The 23,557-nt window shown below is 44.6% G+C and overlaps 1 protein-coding gene and 1 pseudogene across 1 annotated transcript in view; both read left to right on the top strand.

Annotated features, from left to right (window-relative positions):
- Positions 1 to 23,557, top strand: part of LOC129395909 (uncharacterized) — a 110,414-nt gene that overhangs the window by 16,486 nt on the left and 70,371 nt on the right. The window lies entirely within an intron of this gene.
- Positions 16,232 to 21,608, top strand: LOC134730954 (small ribosomal subunit protein eS1-like; annotated as a pseudogene).

Raw genomic sequence — 23,557 nt, 5'->3', positions numbered from 1 at the left:
CCGTATTTATTCTTTGGAAAGCCTGCTTTTCAGGCAGCATGTCTTTGACATTGTCTCATGTTGGAACCTGGGTACCACCTTCTTCTCCTAGCAGTTATTCTGACGTGTGGATGCACCATGCTTCGTTTAACCAGCCCTGCACCGATACGTCTTTGGATGGTTTCCGCCTTTTCCCAATCACAGACGGTGTTCTGATGAATTTCCTCACACACATCACTTGGTGCTCTGTGCCTGCATTTCTGTGAGATGTTCCTGGAGGTGGGCTGTCTAGGTCAGAGGGGGATCTGTGCTTAATTTGCATCCTGTGCAAAATTCCATCCACTCATCCGGCTCCCCAAGTGCTCACATGGTACTGTCCTCTGTAGACATCATCTTCTGCAGATGATGGCACGACCGCCTCTCTTTCTTTTCCTCACACCAGTCTGCACCCTGGTGTCCTGGGGTGTCCAGCCCCTACCTGCTTGTCTGTCCCCACCCCACAGTCCCCCCAGCCCCTGCTAACAGGGACTCTGGCTTCTGAGCTCTTGCAGACTGCCTCACTCTGGAGAATTTTGCTTTCTCAAACATTCCTGGCAATGTTACTGCAAATCTCGAGGCCTGCATTTGCCGCCTTCAGGCTTCAGTTTCCTCAAAAGTAAAATGGGGATAATGTGATGCTACTGTCTACATCCTAGAGCTGCCATGAGGGTTCAGTGAGATCACTGTTGAGAGCACGTTCACAGCGCCGGCCCTGTGCGCAGTCAGCACGTGTGGGGCAGGGCTGTTGCTGATACGTGGTTGACTGCCATTGCTAGACTGTGGCTTTACCATGGGCATTGTCTTTAGTGCCGAGCCCAGAGCCACCCCTAGTACCTGCTGTGTTTATAGAGTGATTGAGTGTCAGGGTCAGAGACTGGGGCAATGGCAGCAGAAACAGAGGAAAGAAGTGGGGCTTCTAATAGATTCTGAACCAGTGGCCCTTGAGATGAAGCCTTCTTGCCAAGGTCTGGGGCTGTCCTGTGTGTTCTAGGCCCGAGACTGGAAGCTAGGCCTGGCTGCAGCCCCGGCTGAGCTGGGGAAGTGCAGGTCAGCATCCTGCTTCATTAGGACACCTCCAAACCCAGCTTAGACCTGGATGCCAGGTGACCCTCTGTTTACTCTGAGCCCAGACAGAGGACAGGGAAGTGTGCAAGTGTGGGGACCCTCATCACAGTCCTTGACTCTGAAAGGCATATGGGTTTGTGCACGTGTGTGAGCACGGCTGTGGCTTCTCTGTGAGTTTCAAGCTCGAGGTTGTGTTTATGCAGGGTTAGGCTTGCCGGGTAAAATACAGGAGGTCCAATTAAACCTGAATTTCTCATTAACCATTTTTTTTTTTTTTTTTTTTTTTTGGTGCAAATATATACCATGCAATATTTGGCACCTTCTTACCCTAAAAAATGATTTGTTGTTTATCTGAAATTCAAGTTTAACTGGCATCCTGTCTTTTCAGTTGCTACGTATGAGAGTTCCGTGTGGGGGTTATCAGTGTGCATTTGTGAGTTCCCATTTGAAGGACTCTCTCTAAGTGTCTGTAGGTGTCAGGATGGAGATGGACATAGAAGATCCTCTTGGGCCGCTTTAGTGGCACCTAGAGGCTGTGGGGTTGGACACTTCAGCGCAGGGGCCTAGGCAGCACTGTCCAGCACCTGTGTGCTCCTGTCTTCTCCATGGGGGCTGACTTCCCTGCCATCTCTCTCCAAATACGGTGAAAAGAGCTATCCCATCTGCCCCCATCTGGAGCTCGGCTGCCCAGCCAGACAAGATGGCAAACAGTGTACAGATGGCTGCAAAGCTTTCCCCAGCTCCTTCTGCAAGGGGCCTGCAGATTAAATGGAAGCCCTCATCCTCACCGCCTCCCCCTTCCAGAAAACCCAGGCCACAGCCACCTCTGAATGCTGCTTTAGAAGCTTCTCCCTCCTCGTGATTAAACCACCCCAAACAAATAAAGCACTGCATTTCCACCATAGGCTTGTTCACATGCATGCAGCCAGTTGTCTTGGATCCGCCTGTGTGCCTGATTCATCAGGGTGAGGGGTTTTCCTCTGAGGTGCTTCCAAAGAGCTGCTTGCAAATAGTTGCTTAATTTTCATCTGAAAGACTCTCTGTAGAAACCAGGCCCAGCTTTGAAGAAAGCCCTTTCTCCCCTATTAGCAAATTCTGTGTCATTCTTTTTTTTTTCTTCCTTTTTTGAGATGGAGTTTCACTTTTGTTGCCCAGGCTGGAGTGCAATGGTGCAATCTCGGTTCACTGCAGTCTCTGCCTCCTGGGTTCAAGCGTTTCTCCTGCCTCAGCCTCCTGAGTAGCTGGGACTACAGGCACCCACAACCACACCCGGCTAATATTTTTCTGTTTTTACTAGAGAGGGAGTTTCACCATGTTGGCCAGGTTGGTCTTGAACTCCTGACCTCAGGTGATCCACCTCAGCCTCCCAAAATGCTGGGATTACAGGCGTGAGCCACCATGCCTGGGTGGAATTCTGTGTCATTCTGGATACTTATCATGACTTCAAGCATCCAGGACTCTGTCCTGGGTATCCTGAGCCTGAGGGTGTATGTGTGTCCAGCTGGCTCGGAGGTTGTCTACAGTCAGGTTGAACTTGGCCTCTGAGTGCGTGGCAGCCTCATGTGGGAAATACCACCAAGGAGCCTCATCGTGTGCTTTTAGGAGACAATTTCTATTTAGTCATTGCTGAATCTGTTACAGACAGGGTCTCGATTTCTTGCAAGTCCTGTATGAGGTGGGTGCTATGATTATCCACATGTTCACTTGCTCTCTCTGGCCTCTTTCAGGCTCTTGCACTTCCTTTGTTCTTTTCCTGCCACAGGGTGTTTGCACATCCTGCTCTTTCTGCCTGGAAAAATTTTCCCTCTCCCTGCCTCTTCACCTGGTCACCGTCTCATCTGACAGTGGAGTCACTACATCCTCAGGGACGCCTGGCCACACTGACTCAGTCACAGCAACCCCCTGTTATCTGCTTTCATGACACCAGGTGCCTCTCTGTGGTAGCCACTATCTCAGCTACGGCTTCCTATTTCTGTGTGTGTCATCCTTCCCCTTCAAGACTGTGGTCACCATAAGGGCCAGGGACATGCCTGTTCTGATTCTCATTTGTGTCTCTGGTGTTTAGTATATCCTCACCTAGAATTTGATTAATGAATGACAGCATACCCATTTTACAGATGAGAAAGTTGAGGCTCGGGAACATTATGTAACTTGCTCGGTATTAGATAGTGATGGTTTGAAGCCATCTGGCTGGTCGCTGGGTGCACACTCTTAACCCCTTCACTATTGTTCTTCTCTCATGGTGGTTCTCCAACAGCAGGAGTGAGAGACAACTTTAGGACAGGTGTAACCAGAATCTCAGGGGTTATCCTAGAAGGTGGTGTCAGGAACTTACTTGGCTACGGGCCTTCTTACTGTATTGCGTAAAATACTCAGTTTTTCTGACTCGCCTTTAGTAAAGACCTTAGCAATATTGAAGCACAGTTGTCAGTAGGAAAGGGTCTATGTTTATCCTTTTTTAAAAAGGAGTCTATATCATATTTATCTTGTGGTCTGCCATGCCCCTCGATCTTCTTCAGCTTCAGTTATGCAAAATTCACACTTCTTCTCTTTACTGCCTCTCTCTTACTTGTTCAGTTTCTTTTCTGTGTTCGAGATTGTTTAGAATTTTTCCCCATTACTACAGCCTGCTTCCCACCTGTATCCCCCAGCCAGCTTGTTCTGGATTTTGTCAACAACAGTTCCAGCGTTTAGTGAGGGCTGGATTGAAGGAAAGCCTTGGAAAAGGCTGTGTGATGAAAGGTGAAGACACTTAATGGGCAGGCAGTCATCAGGGTTAATTCAAAGGCTGGAAGAAGGGCAGACCTGGAGGACTGGAAATGTCTTTGAGCTGAAGGTCATGTGCAGGTGGAATGAAGAAGGTGAGCCTTTTGGGGTGAACTGCAAGTATTTGATAATATCCTTGTCCCCATGGTTGAGGAAGTCTTGATAAGCATCCTTAATGTGATGGAGGGATTAAGGAACCCCTGGTTCTACCTGCCCAGCATGGCAGTAATATGACAGAGCCAAGTTATTGATTTTTGGTTGCCCAGCTGTCATCAGCTCAACATTTTCTGTTAGTTATAGCTGCAATTTGCATTAGTTATCAATGCCAGTTTTGACTTTCCTAGTCAATAAAGTGTTCTGAGAGTGGTGACTAAGGCTGAGCACTACCCATAATCATGAGTATTACAGAGGCAAACCTCCTTGCCCACCTACCTGCGGGTGATGAGACACCCTAGGGAAATCACTCAATTCTTTGGAGGACCCCGAATAAATGCCCAAGTCCATCTGTTCATCTGTCCATCCATCCATCCACCCTTCCTTCCTTCCATCCGTCCATCCATCCAGACATGGATATATCCAACCACCCACCCATCTGTCTACCCACCCACCCATCTATCCATCCATCTCACTCTCTTATGCACCTAGCTATCATCCACCTGCCCACCCACCAACCCATCTGTCCATGCACTCACCCATGCATCTATCCACCCATTCAATCATCTAACCATCTATCCACCCACCCATCCATACATTTATCCCTCCAACCCCTCACCCACTCAGCCATTTCTCCACCCACTCAGCCATCCCTTCACTGACTCAACCATCCATTCATTCGTCCACCTGCCCGCCCACCCATTATCCACCCATCCACCTATGTATCCATCCATCTGTTGTCCTTCTGTTCATTTATTCCACAAAGACTCCTTAACCACCTGCTAGATTCCGGGGAGGTACCTGCTCTAGTAATTGAGAACATGATCTCTGGAATATGAATCCCTGGGCTCAAACTGAACTGCCTCCTAGCTAGCTGCTTGGGTAAGTTATAGAAACTGTGCTTTGACTTTCTTATCTGAAAATTGGCTATTAATAGCTTCTACTTTTGCAGATATAGTGAGGATTAAATAAGATGTCACATTAAAAGTGCATCATCGGCACTCAATAGAGATTAGGTTTTACCATTCATTATTATTCTTGGCAGATGCTGCAGATAACGTGGAGAGCATACGAAAGACACATGTTTGAACAAATAGTGACATACAGGTGCTACGTTCTGCAGTAGGGGAAGGTCAGAGAGCCATGGAGAGGGCCTAGCCCAATCCTGGAGCTTCAGAAAAATGTTCCCCGTTGAATTCCTGTTTTAGCTGAGACTTGTGGGATGGGTAGTAGTTGGAGATCCCACACAGGATGTGACCAAGTTAGCCAGGGAAAAATTGGGTCCTGGCACCCATGGCAGAATTGATTGATGAGTACTTCTGTCTCCTTTGTTTGGAAGTCCACTAGGTCTGGGAATGTCAAGTTTGGGGAGGGCGCTGACAATGATCATGACCTTCACCTGTCCTCACATGTCCTCTGTGTATCTGCAAAGCCTCTGCCTCAGTCTCCTCTTTTGGAAAGTGGGATTGGAAACCACATCTGCTTCTCTCCCAGGACTGCTAGGAAGACAAGATTAGATGGCAGGTGAGAGCTCTTTGAAAATGAAAACATTCTAGTATTTGAATACAAAGTGTTCTTTGCCTGTGATGTTTCCTAATCTGTGAAATCATACTGGACCTCGAAGCTGTCTATTAAAAAAATAGCAAAGTGGCTGGGCATGGTGGCTCATGCCTATAGTAGTTCTAGCACTTTGAGAGGCTGAGGGGGTGGTGGATCATTTGAGGCCAGGAGTTCGATACCAGCCTGACCAATATGTGAAACCCCATCTCTACTAAAAATACAAAAATTAGCCAGGTGTGGTGGCATCTGCCTGTAGTCCCAGCTACTCAGGAGGCTGAGGCACAAGAATCATTTGAGCTCAGGATGCAGAGGTTGCAGTGAGCCAAAATTGCACCACTGCACTCCAGCCTGGGCAACAGAGTGAGGCTCTGTCTGAAAAAAAGAAAGAAAAAAGCAAAGTTAACACTTCCTCCATCTCTCCCCTGGGGGAGGCAATTTGTCAATGATTGTCGTTGGATTTTACACACAGGGAAATCTAAGGAAAGTGTGGAAATCAGACCAGGACTCCAGATTCTGGTCTCCCTGTTTGCAGGGTCTTAAAATGGGGAGCCACTTTGTGTTCTTTCTACAAGATTGCTTTTTTAAAAAGAAACAAACAAACAAAAAACTCAAAAAAGAAAAAGAAAAAGAAAAAAAAAAGCCCTGACCTAAATATTCACAAGGGACTTTAGGCAATATCTGCAAACAAAAGTGAGTGAGGAGTGAAATCTGTCTTTACAACTAAGACAGCTCCAGAGTTGAAGCATGTGGAAATATCTCTAGAGACAGAGACTTGGGTGGGTTTTGTTTTGCCAGTTACAAGCTATGAGAACCTGGGCAGGTTTACATCTCTGAGCTTCTGTGACCTTGTAAATTAGGCTGCATTGCGCTAAACTTGCAGGAAGAATCCCAGCATCCTCCTGTGCACAAGGCTGGTTTCTTCCCATCCTTTTCCTTGTTCTGCCTCTCTCCTCCTCTCCAAGAGATGAATACATTTGGACCCAGTAGGGGCCTATGTTTGCAAAAGCTCACAGGTGATTCTCATGCAGCCAGCCTGGCTCTGGCACTCAGTTCTTGAACACTTCTGGAGGCACATTTACTAGTGAGGAAGGTCACTGTGTGTGAAAGGCATACTTCATCTTCCATTCCTTTCTTCCATGAAGCAAGGCGCATGGGTCGACTGAGCTGGGAGAGTCCATGGTGTCAGCCTCCCCCACGCTTCCCTCCCTCCTTATTCCTTGTGTGCTGTACTTTGTTTCGATTTCCTGTACTCTGCACCAAGCCAGGAGATGGTAAGATCTCAAAAAAATCACTTTCTTGGGAAATGGGATCAAGAGGGTTTTTGTTTGCTTGTTTGTTTGAGACAGGGTCTGTCGCCCTGGCTGAAGTGCAGTGGCGTGACCTTGGCTCACTACAGCCTTGACCTTCTGGGATCAGTTGATCCTCCCACCTCAGCCTCCTGAGTAGCTGGGACTGCAGGTGCACACCACCATGCCTGACTAATTTGCCTATTTTTTTAGAGATGAGGTTTCACCATGTTGCCTAGGCTGGTCTCAAACTGCTGGGCTCAAGCAGTCCTCCATCCACCTCGGCCTCCCAAAGTGCTGAGATTACAGGCATGAGCTGCTGTGCCTGGCCAAGTTTTTTTTATTACTATTATTATTACAAAAATTTCAATAAACATAAAAGCAGAGACAGCAGTTTAATGCGCTATCATATACCCATCACATAGATTTAAAAACTATTAACATTTGCAATATTTACTCCATTGGTTTTTCTGAAGTATTTACAAAATAGTTTACAGTAGTTATGTAATTGCATCCTGATATTCACCCCTACGTAATTTACTTTCCCTCTAAAAACATGAGGGCATTTTTTATATGATCATTGTCATACCTAATCAATTTACCAGTAATTCCTTAATATCCTCTAAGATCAAGTTTACATTCAGATGTCTTGTCCTCAAAATGTCAATTGTGATTATTTTTTTCTTTGAGCAAAGATAATAAGATCTCGAGATGTAATGACAGAGATTCCATGTTAGCCCTGATGTCTCAGCTCTGTGGTCCATTGTGGCTTTACTTGAAAGTCTGAGGCTAGGCGTGGTGGCTCACATCTGTAATCCCAGCCCTTTGGGAGGCCAAGGTAGGAGGATCATGAGGTCAAGAGATCAAGACCATCCTGACCAACATGGTGAAACACTGTCTCTATTAAAAATACAAAAATTAGCCAGGTGTGGTGGCGGATGCCTATAGTCCCAGCTACTCGGGAGGTTGAGGCAGGAGAATCACTTGAACCCGGGAGGCAGAAGTTGCAGTGAGCTGAGATTGCACCACTGGCCGCCAGCCTGGGTGGCAAGAACGAGACTCTGGAAAAAAAAAAAAAAGTCTCTCACTGTGGTCTCATAATAAAAGGACACTCCAATTCCCATCTGGTCCATGCTCCTTAATGTTAGCCCCCTCTTGTGGGGAGGTGGGGGTGACTTTCAGCGCAGGTTCAAACATTCCCAGGGCTGGCTCTGATCCCAATAAAGTCCATCGTCATGAATGAATGTTTCCCTTGCAGGATATTCTAAGTATTGTAAATAGTGCACGTGGAGTGTCCTCATGATGCCTGTGATGGTAGTGAATATTTATAGGTTTCTTTTAGTGCCTTTCTTTTTTTTAGTGTTTTCTATAGTTCCATGTTTCTACAACCCTTAGGAACATCAGAATCCTGTGTGTGGGTGCTTATTAAATAAACCAGTTCCTGGAGCTCACTCCCAGTGACTGCCAGTCTGATGATTAGGGGCTTAGCTAGGACCTAGGTTTGCAAAAGCTGCCAGCTGATCTCATGCAGCCAGCCTGGCTCTGTCTCTGGCGCTGGGAGCTGGGTTGGGAACTAGTCTTTGGTGCTATTCTGCTGATACTTCAAGTTGGGCTCTTTGACTCTGTCTTGTATTGTCATCACTTGTATTCAGGTCTGTTCTTCCCCTGGATTGTAAACTCCTTGATGTCTGGGTCATCTCAGCTCATGAGCTGAGTTTTCAGTGGGTGCTCAGTGGAACAGGTGCTGAATGGAGTCAGGCTCTAGGGAGGCCAGCGTGTGTTGGTAAGTGAGAGACAAAAATCATTTTAAAAAGAATCTTTTTGCCCTTCAGTTGTGTTTGCCATGAGTTAATGTGATTTACTCTAGTGGAAGCCAGTGCAGCTTAAGTGGAGATCTTGCCCTGAAATGGAGCCAGGTTATGGATCAGCAGAGCTGCCAAAAGCATTTTGGGGGAAATGTTTCTGTGTCACCCTCAGTTGATTGAACTGAAGTTTTCACTCCGGTTTAACACCACGTGGGGGCCATTCTGACTTCTGCGGAGTGGGTATGATCAGATCTTCTGTAAAAGTGTAAGTGAGGGGGCTGGGCACGGTGGCTCACACCTGTAATCTTAGCACTTGGGAGGCTGAGGTAGGTGGATCACTTGAGGCAGAGAGTTTGAGACAAGCCTGGACGACATGATGAAACCTCATCTCTACTAAAAATACAAAAATTAGCCAGGCATGATGGTGCATGCCTGTAATGCCAGCTACTCAGGAGGCCGAGGCAGGAGAATCACTTGAACCTGGGAGGTGGAAGTTGCAGTGAGCTGAGGTTGCACCACTGCACAGTATTCCAGCCTGGGTGACAGAGCGAGACTCCGTCTCAAAAACAAAACAAAACAAAAAGTGTATGTGAGGAAACTGGAATTAAGCTTGGGGATGTTGGGGGATGGAGGTACTTCATTTACTGAACAACAAAACCATAAGATACCAATGCTGGAGGAAGAAGCATCATCCTCAGATTCTACTAACTCAACAACGCATGAGATGGGGACTTGGTGTCCGAGAGAAAAGCTACTTTTTAGGTCTTGAACCTTGATCAAACCATTTCTGAATTCCTCATACACATATAATCAGGTGCTATGAGTGGTACTGATTGGATAATCTTTCTGTCATTTCCTGTGCTAGGAAGGAAAATACATGTACAGCCAACTTCCTTGAGGGTTCGTTCTTTTGCATCAGGGTGTCTCAAACTGCTGCCCTTAAAACACCTGTAAGAGAATCATCCAGGCGGCTTGCTCGCTCTGCATGCAGGCCCTTTAGAATCAGAGTCAGAATCCCTGGGGCTGGATCCACAAAATTAAATGACATTTCAACGAGTTTGTCATCATGTGAGAGAGAATAGGTGAGTATTTGGATACCTATAATACAAAGTAGATTCAAAAAGAATGACTTGATTATTTTAAATGTTGTGTTTAAAAAAATTTAATACAGAAAAGGCTGAGCACGGTGACCCATGCCTGTAATCTTAGCAATTTGGGAGGCGAAGGCGGGTGGATCATTTGAGGTCAGGAGTTCAACACCAGCCTGCCAACAAGGTGAAACCCCATCTCTATTAAAAACATAAAAATTAGCCAGGCAGTAGTGGTGCGTGCCTGTAATCCCAGCTACGGGGGAGGCTGAGGCAGGAGAGTTGCTTAAGCCTGGGAGGCAGAGATTTGGTGAGCTGAGATCGTACCACTGTACTCCAATGTGGGTGACGATTGTCTAACCACCACTAAAATAGGTTCTGAGTCCAACTATTAACATGAAGATGACATCCATTGTGGTCGTGTACATTTTGTTGCCTTTCCGGGGTGAAGGACATTGGTGACCATTTGTTTCCTCTGGAACGGTCGATTGGTCATGAACTTCCTGGTCCAGGTAGTCACTGTGTCATTCATGATGGTGGTTGATCCTCAGGTAGTTAGGGAGGAAAATAAACAAGAAGTTATATATTTAAAACCACGTTTCAATTTTAGACCTGATTAATTGACTTAATAAAGGGCATTAGCACTTCTACTTCCTACAGTCCCTCCCTTTACTTCTGGAAACTAGTTATTTCTAGGTTGTTTTATGTTGTTAAGGTTGACCACCTTCTCTTTCTGTTCTGCAATCATAGTCCTATCACTAGCCTTTTGTCATGGTCATTCAATTCACAAGTTGCTTATTTTTTAATTCCTTGGCTGACTAAATTTTATTATGAAGACTTTTTTTTTTTAAAGAGCTCAGAAATACTGTATTCTTTAAGTTCTTCGACATGTGATCATGTCTTTTGCCTATTTTGATTGGGCAATAATTTAGCTGGCTATAAAATTCTTGGATTATACTCTATTTCCCTTAGAAATTATAAGCACCCATCCACTGACATTTCATTGTGCTTTATTTTATTTTATTTTATTTTTGAGATGGAGTCTTGCTCTGTCACCCAGGCTTGAGTGCAGTGGTGCAATCTCGACTCACTGCAAGCTCTGCCTCCCGGGTTCACACCATTCTCCTTCCTCAGCCTCCCGAGTAGCTGGGACTACAGGCGCTCACCTCCATGTCTGGCTAACTTTTTTGTATTTTTAGTAGAGATGGGGTTTCACCGTGTTAGCCAGCATGATCTCAATCTCCTGATCTCATGATCCACCCGCCTTCGCCTCCCAAAGTGCTAAGATTACAGGTGTGAGCCACTGTATGAGCCCAGCCTCATTGTGCTTTATACTAACCCCCTTTCCCTGGCCTCTTCCAGCTTGTCTTCTTCTCTCCCAGTAGTTTCTTCATGAAGAGGCCATGTGCTATATTCCGTGAGATATTTCACACTCAAAGAAGACTTCTTTTATACTCTTTTGATAATTTGTCTGGGAATCACTGTCTTGATTTATAAGGGAGTTTGTAATAAATACAATAAAAGAGAAACACAATATATTTTGAGACATCAGAGAAGGGAGAAACCAATTCTATTAATATTTGGGGTTAGCAGGGAAGGCTTAGTTAAGAGGTAACATTTGAACTAAGCCTTGAAATAAGGGAAGGATTTGGCCATGCAGAAATGGCGAGAGAGTAGAAGCAAGACATGATGGTTAGCGGTATGTATCAATTTGACTGGGTTGTGGGGTGCCCAGATATTTGGCTACACGTTATTCTGGGTGTGTCTCTGAGGTATTCTGGATGAGGATAACATTTAATTGGTAGACTGAATAAAGCAGATTGTCCTCCCCAATGTGGGTGAGCCTCATCCAATCCATTGAAGGCCTGAACAAAACAAAAAGGTAGAGTCACAGAGAATTTGCTCTTTTTACCTGATTATATTTGAGCTGGGACATCAATCTTGTCCTGACTTTAGATGTGGACTCGAGTTGGAACTATATCATTGGCTGTCCTGGGTCTCCAGCTTGCTGGCTGCAGACTCCAGGTCTCCTTAGCCTCCATAACCATGTGAGCCATCCCTTACAACAAATCAATCTGTCTCTCTCTATGTGTATAGCTCTACCTCTATCTCTCTGCTCTTTCTCTGGAGAACCTAGAATAATACACAAGGTTATATTAGAGAAGAGGATGAACCAAGGAAAAGCATGGCGGCAGAAAAGTGCAAAGAGGGTTTGGGAAGACTGGGGTCCTGATGGGGAGTTCGGATTTCTCTTTGTGTAGCATGGAGAATCCTTGAAAATATTCAAGAGGTGAAAATTGTATTTGTGGAAGAACACCAGGAGTATGTGAAAAGAAAAACACTCACTCCATTTTAACTCCACTGAAGGGGACATCAACGGGATGCACTGGGGACATGGGTTGGAGGGTAGTTGAGGCCATATCTGGAGGATCTTTACTTCTAGTCTGAGTCTGAAGTTATCTTTCTGGGGAGTGGGAAATTACAAATCTTTGAGCTCCACTCAAGAGATGGTTTTGCTAACAATGGCAGGGCGACGATGGTGGTGGTGGTGGTGGTGGTGGGAAACTGTTATCATGAATTCTAATTGGGCTTCTGTTATTCTAGCCAAGAAAATTGGGGAATGGACTTTCAGTAGAATAATACAGATCTGGGAATCAACTGTATGGAGGAGGTAGTTATAGGTGATGAGATGTCTCAGGGACAAAGTTTGGTAGAAGGAGAAAAGATACTAGGCTGCTACAAAAAGAATTGCTGTTTTTGCCATTACTTTTAACGGCAAAATCCGCAATTACTTTTGCACCAACCTAATAGGATGCAAACTTCGGAGCCATCTGCATCAGAGGGATTGATGAAGATCAACAAAATTTGGGAACACAGGAAAGGAGCGGGGAGGGTAATGACTTGAGGGCATAGCAGGGATAATCAAGGTTTTTCTTGTTAGCATGTGGAGACTTAAGCATGATTATATGTTAAACACCTGGCACATACACGGTGCAAAATGTTTATGAGTGAAATGACAAGGGAAGGTGGTGAGTCATGGGAGTTCCAAGGGAACGGGTGATAAAGGCAGGTCTCAAATGAGGCACAAGTGAAGAAGGTAGCTTGGGAAAGGAGAAGGATGCTTCTCCTTATAACATGGGAAAGGCAGAGGAAGAGGATCAAGATACAGTGATCTAGGGATGAGATGGAAGTGAGTTGAGAGAAATCAACTCTGGGCTCTGAAACCCCTAGGGCTGGGTTTGGGGGGCTTTGAGATATGGAAAAGGTTTAAAGTCAATTGTTATAGCAAATATGGTTTGGAATTTATTTGTGATGCTTAAAAATATTGCTGAACAGAAGTGAAGTCTACCCTAGAGTTGGATGGTGAGATTATTTAGTGGAACTACCAGATCCATGTTGTGATTCTTTCCAGTATCATTCAGCAGCCCTTGGGCAGTTGCGAGGCAAGTCATCAATGGGGTATGGAGATTTTCCAGGTGGGTGTGGTTGAAGGAAGGGAAGAAAGAGTTTAGGAGCACATTACAAGAAGAAGGTGACTGTAAGGTCCAGGCTGAGCAGGAAGGTAAAGCAAGAAGTAAACATGAGGTTGTGAAGAGAAGTTTAGAGGGATGAGGAGGCAGGAGAGGTGAACAGTTGCAGGATGTAGCTAGAGTGGCGATGTTAGATCTTGGGGCCAGAGAGCTTTACAATGATGATGAAGATCAAAGGGCATTAGAATCAAGCTATAAAGAGCCACTGTTTGATGTTGGGATGTGAGGATGCTGCAGGTGGATGTCTTCACATTGATGGTGAGAACATGGTCACCCTGGCCCTGCTGGGTCTTTGCTAAAGAGACTGTGCTCTGTTCTTGGGGCCGTTTTCATCACCTGATTAGAGCAGTGGTCCCCAAATGGTGTTCTTTTGGCCATCTGTATAAAATGTTCATAGGTCAAGGATAAAATGGAAAAACAGAGACAATGTCACAGAAATGTGCCCACCAGTGAAAGACCACCAGCTGTCCTTTTTGGAGGATTGTTCTTTATTCTAAAAATGTATATATTCTATTCTATTAAAACATTTTTGTATTGGCATTTTTTTTCTCTTTTATGAAATGCCATGGGGTAGAAATTTGTAATGTATCCAATTCTCCTGTCTTCATGTATTGCCTTGTGGTGGGGGAGGGGATGTGGCTAGTACTGGCCAAGAGGCTGGGGGCAGAGGTGCAATGTTAGACTTCTAGCCTGGAGCGTTTAATTCTTAGTACAAGACTCCTAACATTCTTCTCCCTCTGTTCCCTGCTTGGTGATACTCGAGGTATTTCAACCCCCATTAACCTCTGTCTTAGGGCAAGTTTGATGGGAAACAGAGCACCCCACACCTCCCTGCAGATGAAGCATGAGTGAGAAAAACAACTTCTGATGTTTGAAGTTACCAAGATTTAGGAGTTGTTTGTTATTGCAGCAAAACCTCACCTATTCTGACTAATCATGGTGGAATTTCTGTGTGTGTGTGTGTGTGTGTGTGTGTGTGTGTGTGTGTGTGTGTGTAACTGGTAGTTTAAAAAAGTTCCTTCTTACCCAAAAGAAAAAAAAGATAGCAACCTTATGTTGGTTCTCAAATTAAAAAAATATTTTTACTTGTTTATAAAATAGAAAAATCTGAGAATCTGTAGCTTAGAGAACTACAGTGTGGGATGTCTATAAAGACCAGGTTATTTTATCAGCTCCTAACACCCCTTAATAGAAGCTTAGCCAAGACTTGCACTATTTCAGTCTTTCCCATTCCACATTCCATGGACTCTTGAAGAGACATTGATGAAACGGTGCAGCCATGAACCACCCTCACTCAATCCTAGTGGCAGAACCCCCCCTTTTACTGCAGAATGAGCTTCTTGCTACAGTGATACTGCAACCCCTTAGATATATCCTGTACTAATTAAATTAAAACACGACCAATACTTTTGCTTTGTTGTCCCCCAAATTAAACAACTTAATCATGAGAACCCAGAGAATTGGATTTAGTGTAACTGATTCCAAACTGTCAGTAAGAACATAACTAAGTTATATTTTTCTCCAATTCAAATAAAAGAAAATTGACAATAAAATGCTGATCAATATGTGTAGCTCAGGAGGTAGAGACTGCTTTGAGATGCAGAAGTGTTTGTTTTTTTAATCTATATTCTTGAGTAAAGAAAAAATCCATCTCTCTTTCCTAGAGGGGAAGACTTTCAGAGCTGGGCTTGGCAACAGCCTGATTATCGGAGGCTGAATTAAACAAATAGGTACCTCCCTGGAGTGAATGGTGCTTTTCTCCTGTATGGGGAACCGTGCTTTTATGGTGGAGTTTGCGTTCTGTCTTGGTCTCCGGATGTGTGTATCTGTGGGTGGATGTCTGCAAGTAAATGGCAGTGTATTCCTGTGTGGGTGTGTACAAAATTCCCATGTGAATCTCAGCTTTGTGGGGGTCTCCGGTTCTTGAGCCCAGTAGATGCCATTTGAAGAAAAAATCACTTGAAAATGAGACAGAAAGAATGGAAACTAAATCCTAGCTCTAAAGGCACCAGGCTGATTAAAAAACAAAACAAAACAAAACAAAACAAAAAACCTCTGGATCTTCTTTGTATTGCACTCTACCTACCTCTAAATGACATTTCTGTTTCCTATGAGATCATTAGAATGAAAAAGATCCTGAGCACGAAAGAGCAGATACTGTGTGATAGTGTGTATATCAGGGTGTCAGCTGTGACACTGCTGACATTTTGGCTCAGCAATTTCTCTGTTGTATGTGTGGGGGTTCCCTGTGCATTTCAGGATGTTGAGCGGCATCCCTGGATCCCTGGACTCACTGGAGGCAGTAACACAACTCTCCCCAAGTAGACACAGCCCCCAGTGTCTCCAGATATTCCCTAATGTCCCCAGGGGGCAAAATAGCCCCATCTGAGAACTGCTGCTTTCATAAAGTACAATGTCAGGTGAAATAGGTGAAGGCTGTTTGTAGTTAGGGGTTAATAGAGATGGAAGAGACCCCAGGAATATCCTGGAAGGGGCTGTAATATTTTGTTTCTTGAATTGGGTGTCAGTAATATGGAGATGTTCAGTTTTTTTTGTTGTTGTTGTTGTTGATTTTGAGGCAGGATCTTGCTCTGTCACCTAGGCTGGAGCCCAGTGGCACCGTCATGGCTCACTGCAGCCTCTGCCTCCTGGGCTCCAGCAGTCCTCCCACCTCAGCCCTCCCTAGTAGCTGGGACTACAGGCATGTGCCACCACAGTTGCCTAATTTTTTATTTATTTATTTTTTGTAGAGAGGGTTGTCTCACTATGTTGCCCAGGCTGGTCTCAAGCTCCTGGGCTCAAGCAATCTGCTCACCTCGGCCTCCCAAAGTGCTGGGATGACAGGCATGAGCCACTGCGTCTGGCCAGTATGTTCAGTTTGTAAGAAAAGTACTGTGTTGACCTCTTCTATGTGCACATTTCTTTAAGTAATTCAATAAAGCATTTAGAAAAATTGGTCATAATAGGAGTAATTTGTAGAGTGATTGGCATGAAAGCTGATCACCTTAATTTGAACTACTCTGAAATGAGCACCAGGGGCCACCAAGAGTACCCTTTCAAGGTGTCATAGCCAAGGAGAGGAGTGTGTTGTGTACATCTCTGCATAAAGGATTTGCTGGTTACATGGAAGGATGAAGCCTCCTTCTGAGGACAGAGGCAGCAAAGCAAGTGGAAGCCCAAAGCATTGAGCTTTCCAAATGGACTTTGCTAAAATCTTGTGGATGACTCATGCTCTTAATATACACCCATGTACATATTGTCCATATAAACATTAATTCTGTAACAAGGCCCACACTTAAGGGTTTTTTTTTTTTTCTTTTGTGACAGTCTTGCTTTATTGCCTAGGCTAGAGTACAGTGGCATAATCGTGACTCACTGCAACCTCCGCCTCCTGGGTTCAAGCAATGCTTGTGCCTCAGCCACCTGAGTAGCTGGGACTACATGTGCACAACACCATGCCTGGGTAATTTTTGTATTTTTAGTAGAGACGGGGTTTCACCATGTTGGCCAGGCTGGTCTCAAACTCCTGGCCTCAAGTGATCTGTGCACCTCAGCCTCCTAAAGTGTTGGGATTACAGGTGTGAGCCGCTGCGCCTGGGCCCACACACAAGGTTTGAGTTGACATAGAGAAAACTCTGGCAGTACTGAGGAATTGGGCCACAGTCTCTGGGAAATATGCACAATTTCTGGAATCTACTCTACTTCCAGAGCTCCCACTTTCTGTCTCCTGTTTATTCAACAAACTTATATGGAACCACAGTGTGTCTAGAACTTGCCAGGCGTGGAGGATAAAAGATGACTGAGATCGGGCATGGTGGCTCATGCCTGTAATCCCAGCACTTTGGGAGGCCAAGGCAGGCGGATCACTTGAGGGCAGGAATTTGAGCACAGCCTGGCCAACATGATGAAACATCTCTACTAAAAATACAAAAATTCGCCAGGCATGGTGGCATGCACATGTAGTCCCATCTACTTGGGAAGCTGAGGCAGGAGAATCGCTTGAACCCAGGAGGCAGATATTTCAGTGAGCTGAGATCACACCACTGCATTCCAGCCTGGGAGACAGAGCAAGATTCCATGTCAAAAAAAAAAAAAAAAAAAGATGACCGAAATACAGACTCCCTCAGAGTTGACTCTAACACAAACTAGGTAAGAGCCCAAGGTCTGGCTGGGCAGACACCTAGATCGGCCTCATCCTGCAGCGTCTACTAGAATGAAGAACACTTTTTTCTTTACCCATGAAAATGTTTTGTGCTTCATACCCACAAGTGCAATTTCTGTTAATTGTGCAAAATTTGTCGCATAACTCTGCCTGTATTCTTAGCATTTTTCCTTTGAGAGATTTCTCAGCACATCATCTTTGGACTATGTGGAATTGGAAATTTACTTAGAGTCAACAAGTACAGGAAAGTCAGTTCTTAGTCAAGAGTTAGGTTTTCAAAGACAGTGGATAAAATAAAAAATCAAGATTTGATGTACAATCAAGATTATACGTGCAAATCCCCTCATCATTCATGAAGTTTAGCCGTCAGTCTTACCGTGGCTCACCAGGTCCAATCCATACTTCTTCCTCCACGATTGGAGCAGAGGGTGACTTTTTTTCTGAGCAACTGATGAAGTCATTTAGAGACCATTTGCAGTAGAAGCCATGTGTACTATAGACCAATCAATGTGCCCTCATGGCAGCATTTCTGCCTCTCTCCCTCTTTGTTCTTGCCAAGTACCCATACTTCATTTTCCATAGATTGAAAGAGCCCAAGTTGGGCCTATGTCTAGGAGTACAATTGCTGGGTCATTTGGTAACTCTATGTAGAATTGTTTGGGAAGTTGTTAAACTGTTTCTCACAGTGGCTACACCATTTTAATTCCTACCGCTGTGTATGAAGGTTCTAGTTTCTCTGCATCCTCACCAACACTTGTTATTTTCTGGGTTTTTTTTTTTTTTTTTTTTTTTTTGAGACAAAGACTTGCTCTGTCGCCCAGGCTGGAGTGCAGTGGCACAATCTCAGCTCACTGCAAACTCTGCCTCCAGATTCAAGTTACTCTCCTGCCTCAGCCTCCCGAGTAGCTGGGATTATAGGAACCTGCCACCAGGCCTGGCTAATTTTTGTATTTTTTTTAGTACAGACAGGGTTTCACCATGTTAGCCAGGCTGGTCTCACACTCCTGGCCTCAGGTGATCCACCTGCCTCGGTCTCCCAAAGTGCTGGGATTACAGGCATGAGCCACTGCACTAGGCCAATTTTCTCTATCTTCGATTCTAGCCATGCTTATGGGTATGAAGTGGTATCTAATTGTGGTTTTGATTTCTGTTTCCCTGATGATGAATTTCATTGAGCATCTTTTCATGTGCCTGTTGGCCACTTGTATGTCTTCCTTGGAGATGCGCCATATTTTTGTATTCAAAAATGAAAGCACAGGTCCACACAAAATTTTGTACATGAATAATTACAGTAGCAACACTCCTAATAACCCAAAGAGAGAATTAATCCAAATGCCTATCACCAGATGAAGAGATACACCTATTCTTTTCTGCCCACATAGTGGAATATTATTTGATCACAAAAAAGAGGAAAGTACATACGCTACAGCGTGGATGAACCTTCAAAACAGGTGAAAGATCACATTCTACATGATTTCATTCAGATGGAAATCTACAGAAATAGGAAGTCGATTAATGGTTGCTTAGGGCTGGTAGGGGCATGGGAGGATGGGGGTGTTAGCTAAAGGGTATGAGGTTTCTTTTTGAGGTCATGAAATGTTCTAAAATTGACTGGTAATGTTTGTGTATATCTCTGAATATATTGAAAACCATTGAAATGTAAAAAATGCAAAGAAAAAGGAGCCCAAGTTGCAATTTTATTCAACACTTGATTGGCTTTAAAAATAGATTCCAGGCTGGGCATGGTGGCTCACACCTGAAATCCCAGTGCTTTGGGAGGCTGTGGTGGGAGGATTGCTTGAGACCAGGAGTTCCAGGCCAGCCTTGGCAACATGGCAAGACCCTGTCTGTACAAAAAAAGAAAAAATAAATAACAGCTGGGTGCAGTGGTTCACACCTGTAATCCCAGCACTTTGGGAGGCCGAGGCGGGCAGATCACCTGACATCAGGAGTTCAAGAGCAGCTTGGCCAACATCCTGAAATCCCATCTCTACCAAAAATATAAAATTTAGCCTTTTGGTACTCCGAGCAGCACCATGGCGGTTGTTAAGAACAAGTGGCTTATGAAAGGTGGCAAAAAGGGAGTTAAGAAGGAAGTAGTTGGTCCATTCTCTAAGAAAGATCAGTATGATGTGAAAGCACCTGCTATGTTCAATATAAGAAATACTGGAAAGACTTGGTCGCCAGGACCCAAGGAACCCAAATTGCATCTGATGGTTTGAAGGGTCTTCTGTTTGAAGTGAGTCTTGCTGATTTGCAGAATGATGAAGTTGCATTTAGAAAATTCAAGCTGATTACTGAAGATGTTCAGGGCAAAAGCTGCCTGACTAACTTCAATGCCATGGGTCTTACCTGTGACAAAATATGTTCCAAGGTTGAAAAATGTTCAACAATGATTGAAGCTCATGTTGATGTCAAGACTACCGATGGTTACTTCTTTCTTCTGTTTTGTCTTGGTTTTACTAAAAAACACAACAATCAGATACTGAAGACCTCTTATGCTCAGCAACAGCAGTCTGCCAAATCCAGAAGAAGATGATGGAAATCATGACCTGAGAGGTGCAGACAAATGACTTGAAAGAAGTGGTCAATAAATTGATTCCAGACAACATTGGAAAAGTTATAGAAAAGGCTTGCTAATCTATCCTCTCCATGATGTCTTCATTAGAAAAGTAAAAATGCTGGAGAACCATGGATTTGAAAGGCATGGAGCTTCGTGGTGACGGTAGTAGTTCTGGAAAACCCACTAGGGACGAGACACACACATGCTAAAGTTGAATGAGCTGATGGATATGAACCACCAGTCCAAGAATCCGTTTAAAGTTCAGACTTAAATCAGTAGCAAATAAGAAGTCCTATTTGTGAAAAACAAACAAGAAACAACAATGAAAGAGCAAAATTAGGCTGGTGTGGTTGTGTATGCCTGTAATCCTAGCTACTCAGGAGGCTGAGGCATGAGAATCACTTGAACCCGGGAGACAGAGGTTGCAGTGAGCCAAGATTGCACCATTGCACTCCAGCCTGGGCAACAGAGTGAGACTCTCTCCAAAAGGAAGAAAAAAAAAAGTATCCGGGCTTGGTGGCATGCGCCTGTAGTCTCAGCTACTCTGAAGGCTGAGACGGGAGGATGGATTGAGGCCAGTAGTAATTTGAGGCTGCAGTGAACTATGATTGTGACACTGCACTCCAGCCTGGACTGCAGAGCGGGACCCTGTCTCTTGTACACACACACACACACACACACACACACACACACACACATACACATACACATACACATACATACATACCCAGGTTCTACCTCTGGTGATTCTGACTCAGTAGGGTGGGATATCCCCTAGGGATACTGCTGTTCAGCCTGGTCTGGGATCCACTTTTCATTGGGAACTGAGACACTGGCTGTGAGCCTTTCTGTCCTGAGATGTAGAGGTCATGGCGATGCAGGTTCAAGCTTAAGGAGACCTGACTGTGCGTTAGGTATTGTGCTGAACATCATCTCTTACTCTCACAGCAACATCCTTAGAAGGTTAATGATGTATCCGTGCTCTACAGATGAGGAACTGAGCTTTCAGAGGAGTTTAGCTTGTTTAAAACTTATTCTTCCTATTGGAAACTTCGTACCCTTTGACCAGTGACTCCCATCCCCTCCCTTTCCTTCACCCCAGCCCCTGATAACCACTGTCCTACTCTCTATTTCTGTGAGTTCAACTTCTTTAGATTCCACATATCAGTAAAACCATGCAGTATCTGTCTTTCTGTGCCTGGCTTATTTCACTTAACACAATGTCTTTCAAGTTCATCTGTGTTGTTGAAAATGACAGGATTTCTTTCTTTTTTAAGGGTTAACAGTATTCCGTTGTGTGTATATAGTACATTTGCTTTACCCTTTCATCCACTGATGGACACTTAGGTTGATTCTATATCTTGGGTATTGTGAATAGAGCTGCAGTGAACATAGGAATGTAGGGATCCCTTCGACATATTGATTTTGATTTTTTTTTTTTTTTTGGTCTATATCCAGAAGTTGGGTTGCTGGATTATATGTTTTGAAATCTATAGCACAGCAGCGTGACTATAGTCAATAATAATGTATCTTTCAAAACAACTAAGTGGGCACATTTCAAATGTCGCATCATGAAAATTGTCGGTAAATTAGGGGATGGACGTGTTCATTAGTTTGATTCAATCATCCCACATTGTACACGTACCAAAACATCACATACATGGGTACAATTCTGATTTGTCAATTAAAATAATGTTAGTTAAAAAAATAACTTGTTCAAAGCCCCAGTTGGGATTGATGGAGCTTGGACATGCACCAAGGCTGTTGCTCTCAGGCCCACAGAGTCCTTTGTCCACGAATGTTGAAGCCCTACCTGAGATTTCTACTGAGATCAGTGTAGGGATTCAATGTCTCAGAATCATCCCATCCTCCAGGGCCCACAAGTCCATGACCGCTGCCTCTACCCCCGACCCTACTGACCTGAAATGTGGCCCCTGCTTTCATTTCCAGGAGCATACAACACTTACACCAAGCATTGATGGGTTTTGTTGACTTCATTTGAGATGTGGGGCCGTGGAGAGGGTCCCATGATCCTTGCTTGGTGTTGGCCAACTCATTGACTTCTCTCCTTTGACTTCACCCTTCCCTTTTCTACTCACCTCCTCTGTCATGGATTGCTCTGGGAATTCTGAGCCGTGGTTCCTTTATTTTGCAGATAACCTTCACTCTTCTCTGCAATGAATCCCAAAAGTGTGTAGTTGAGCTGACTGCAAGGTGCTTGACACGCAAGAGAATTTACAAATGGGATTCGGCCTCTGGAAAGTGGTGGTAGTTCCAGATTTATGTGGATGTTACTTTGTTTTTCCCTATAAGATCTATTCTTCAAACTATCAAGCTCTTTGCTCCTGGCTGCAGTCGTTTGCTGGTGGCAGTGGGCTCGGTACTGCCACCGGGGAGAAATGCTGCCCACTTAGAGAAAGGGAAACTGGTTCTCTTTAAGAGGCATAGGGAGGTTTCCAGTGCCAGTTTGTTTGGAGGCAAAATGGCTGTTGTATTAAAATTGCCCAAACTTGGGCTGGTGTCTTGTGTGTTTAGAGCTCAAAGCCACGATTGTTTTCTTTTCTTTTTTTTTTTTTTTTTTTTTTTGGTGGTTGGTTTTCCATCTTTTTGCTTGGCAGGTTTCTGCTAATAGCTTCAACCTCAAGAGTCCCATTATACAGACACTAGTAGCACCTACTATGTGTCAGTCTGTAGTGCCTACTATGTGCCAGGCATTGGAGATAATGTAATGATGAACAAGATACACATGGCATTTGGAAAAGAGAGTCTAGTTCCCACTCTCAGCCCACCCCAAAGAGAGGCCAGAATTGGGCTTCCAAAGATATCAGATGCCCTTGCATCACCTCCCTGAAGAGGACGGGTGAAGCTTTGGTGTCCGCAGAGAATTTGGTTGGACAATCCCTCAGTTTTGGAACGATGGGAAGGAGCTGCCATCTGTGTTTAAGATGAGAAGTGGGGGAGTGGCTGGATATCAGAGGAAGCCAAGATGAAGAGAAGGTTTTTGTGACTTCCTATGCATAGTGGAGACCTGTTCTAGTGAGGGTCCTTGGGGCTGAGCCTGTGGGTCAGTGGAATGATGCTGTGAGGAGGGTCTTGCTATAGCAGGTGGCCCAAAGAAGGTTGATGGATCATGAGCAGCTGGAAGAATGGAGAGTTCGGGGGATGTAGTTCCTACTTGGCTTTCCAACAGTGTGTAAGCCCAGAATTCTTACATAAGCCCATGGAGAAGGAAAAGGAATGCTGGTAACGACAAGATTGAATTCTCCACCTGCCAGGCATCCAGGGACTCAGAGCTGATTTAACTGAAGTTACAGAAATAGGAATGTGACATTTCCTACATCCGCGTGTGCTAGAGCAAATGGATTCCCTCTCTGGTTTGTGGGGAAGGAGAATGCTAACAGACAAGACTCCAGGTTTTCGCTCTTAAACCTGGTGCCTAGAGATGCATTTTTCTACTGGATGCAGACAGAATCTCCATATAGACATATCCATCGCTGCATCTCTCATGCCTTGTGTTCTCCCTAATTTTCCCTTTTTAACCCACAGAGGAAGAAAGTTCCA

Source organism: Pan paniscus, chromosome 7 (assembly GCF_029289425.2).
Source record: "Pan paniscus chromosome 7, NHGRI_mPanPan1-v2.0_pri, whole genome shotgun sequence".
NCBI lineage: Eukaryota > Metazoa > Chordata > Mammalia > Primates > Hominidae > Pan > Pan paniscus.
The sequence above is the reverse complement of the archived record's forward strand: the minus strand, read 5'-3'. Positions and strand labels throughout refer to the sequence as shown.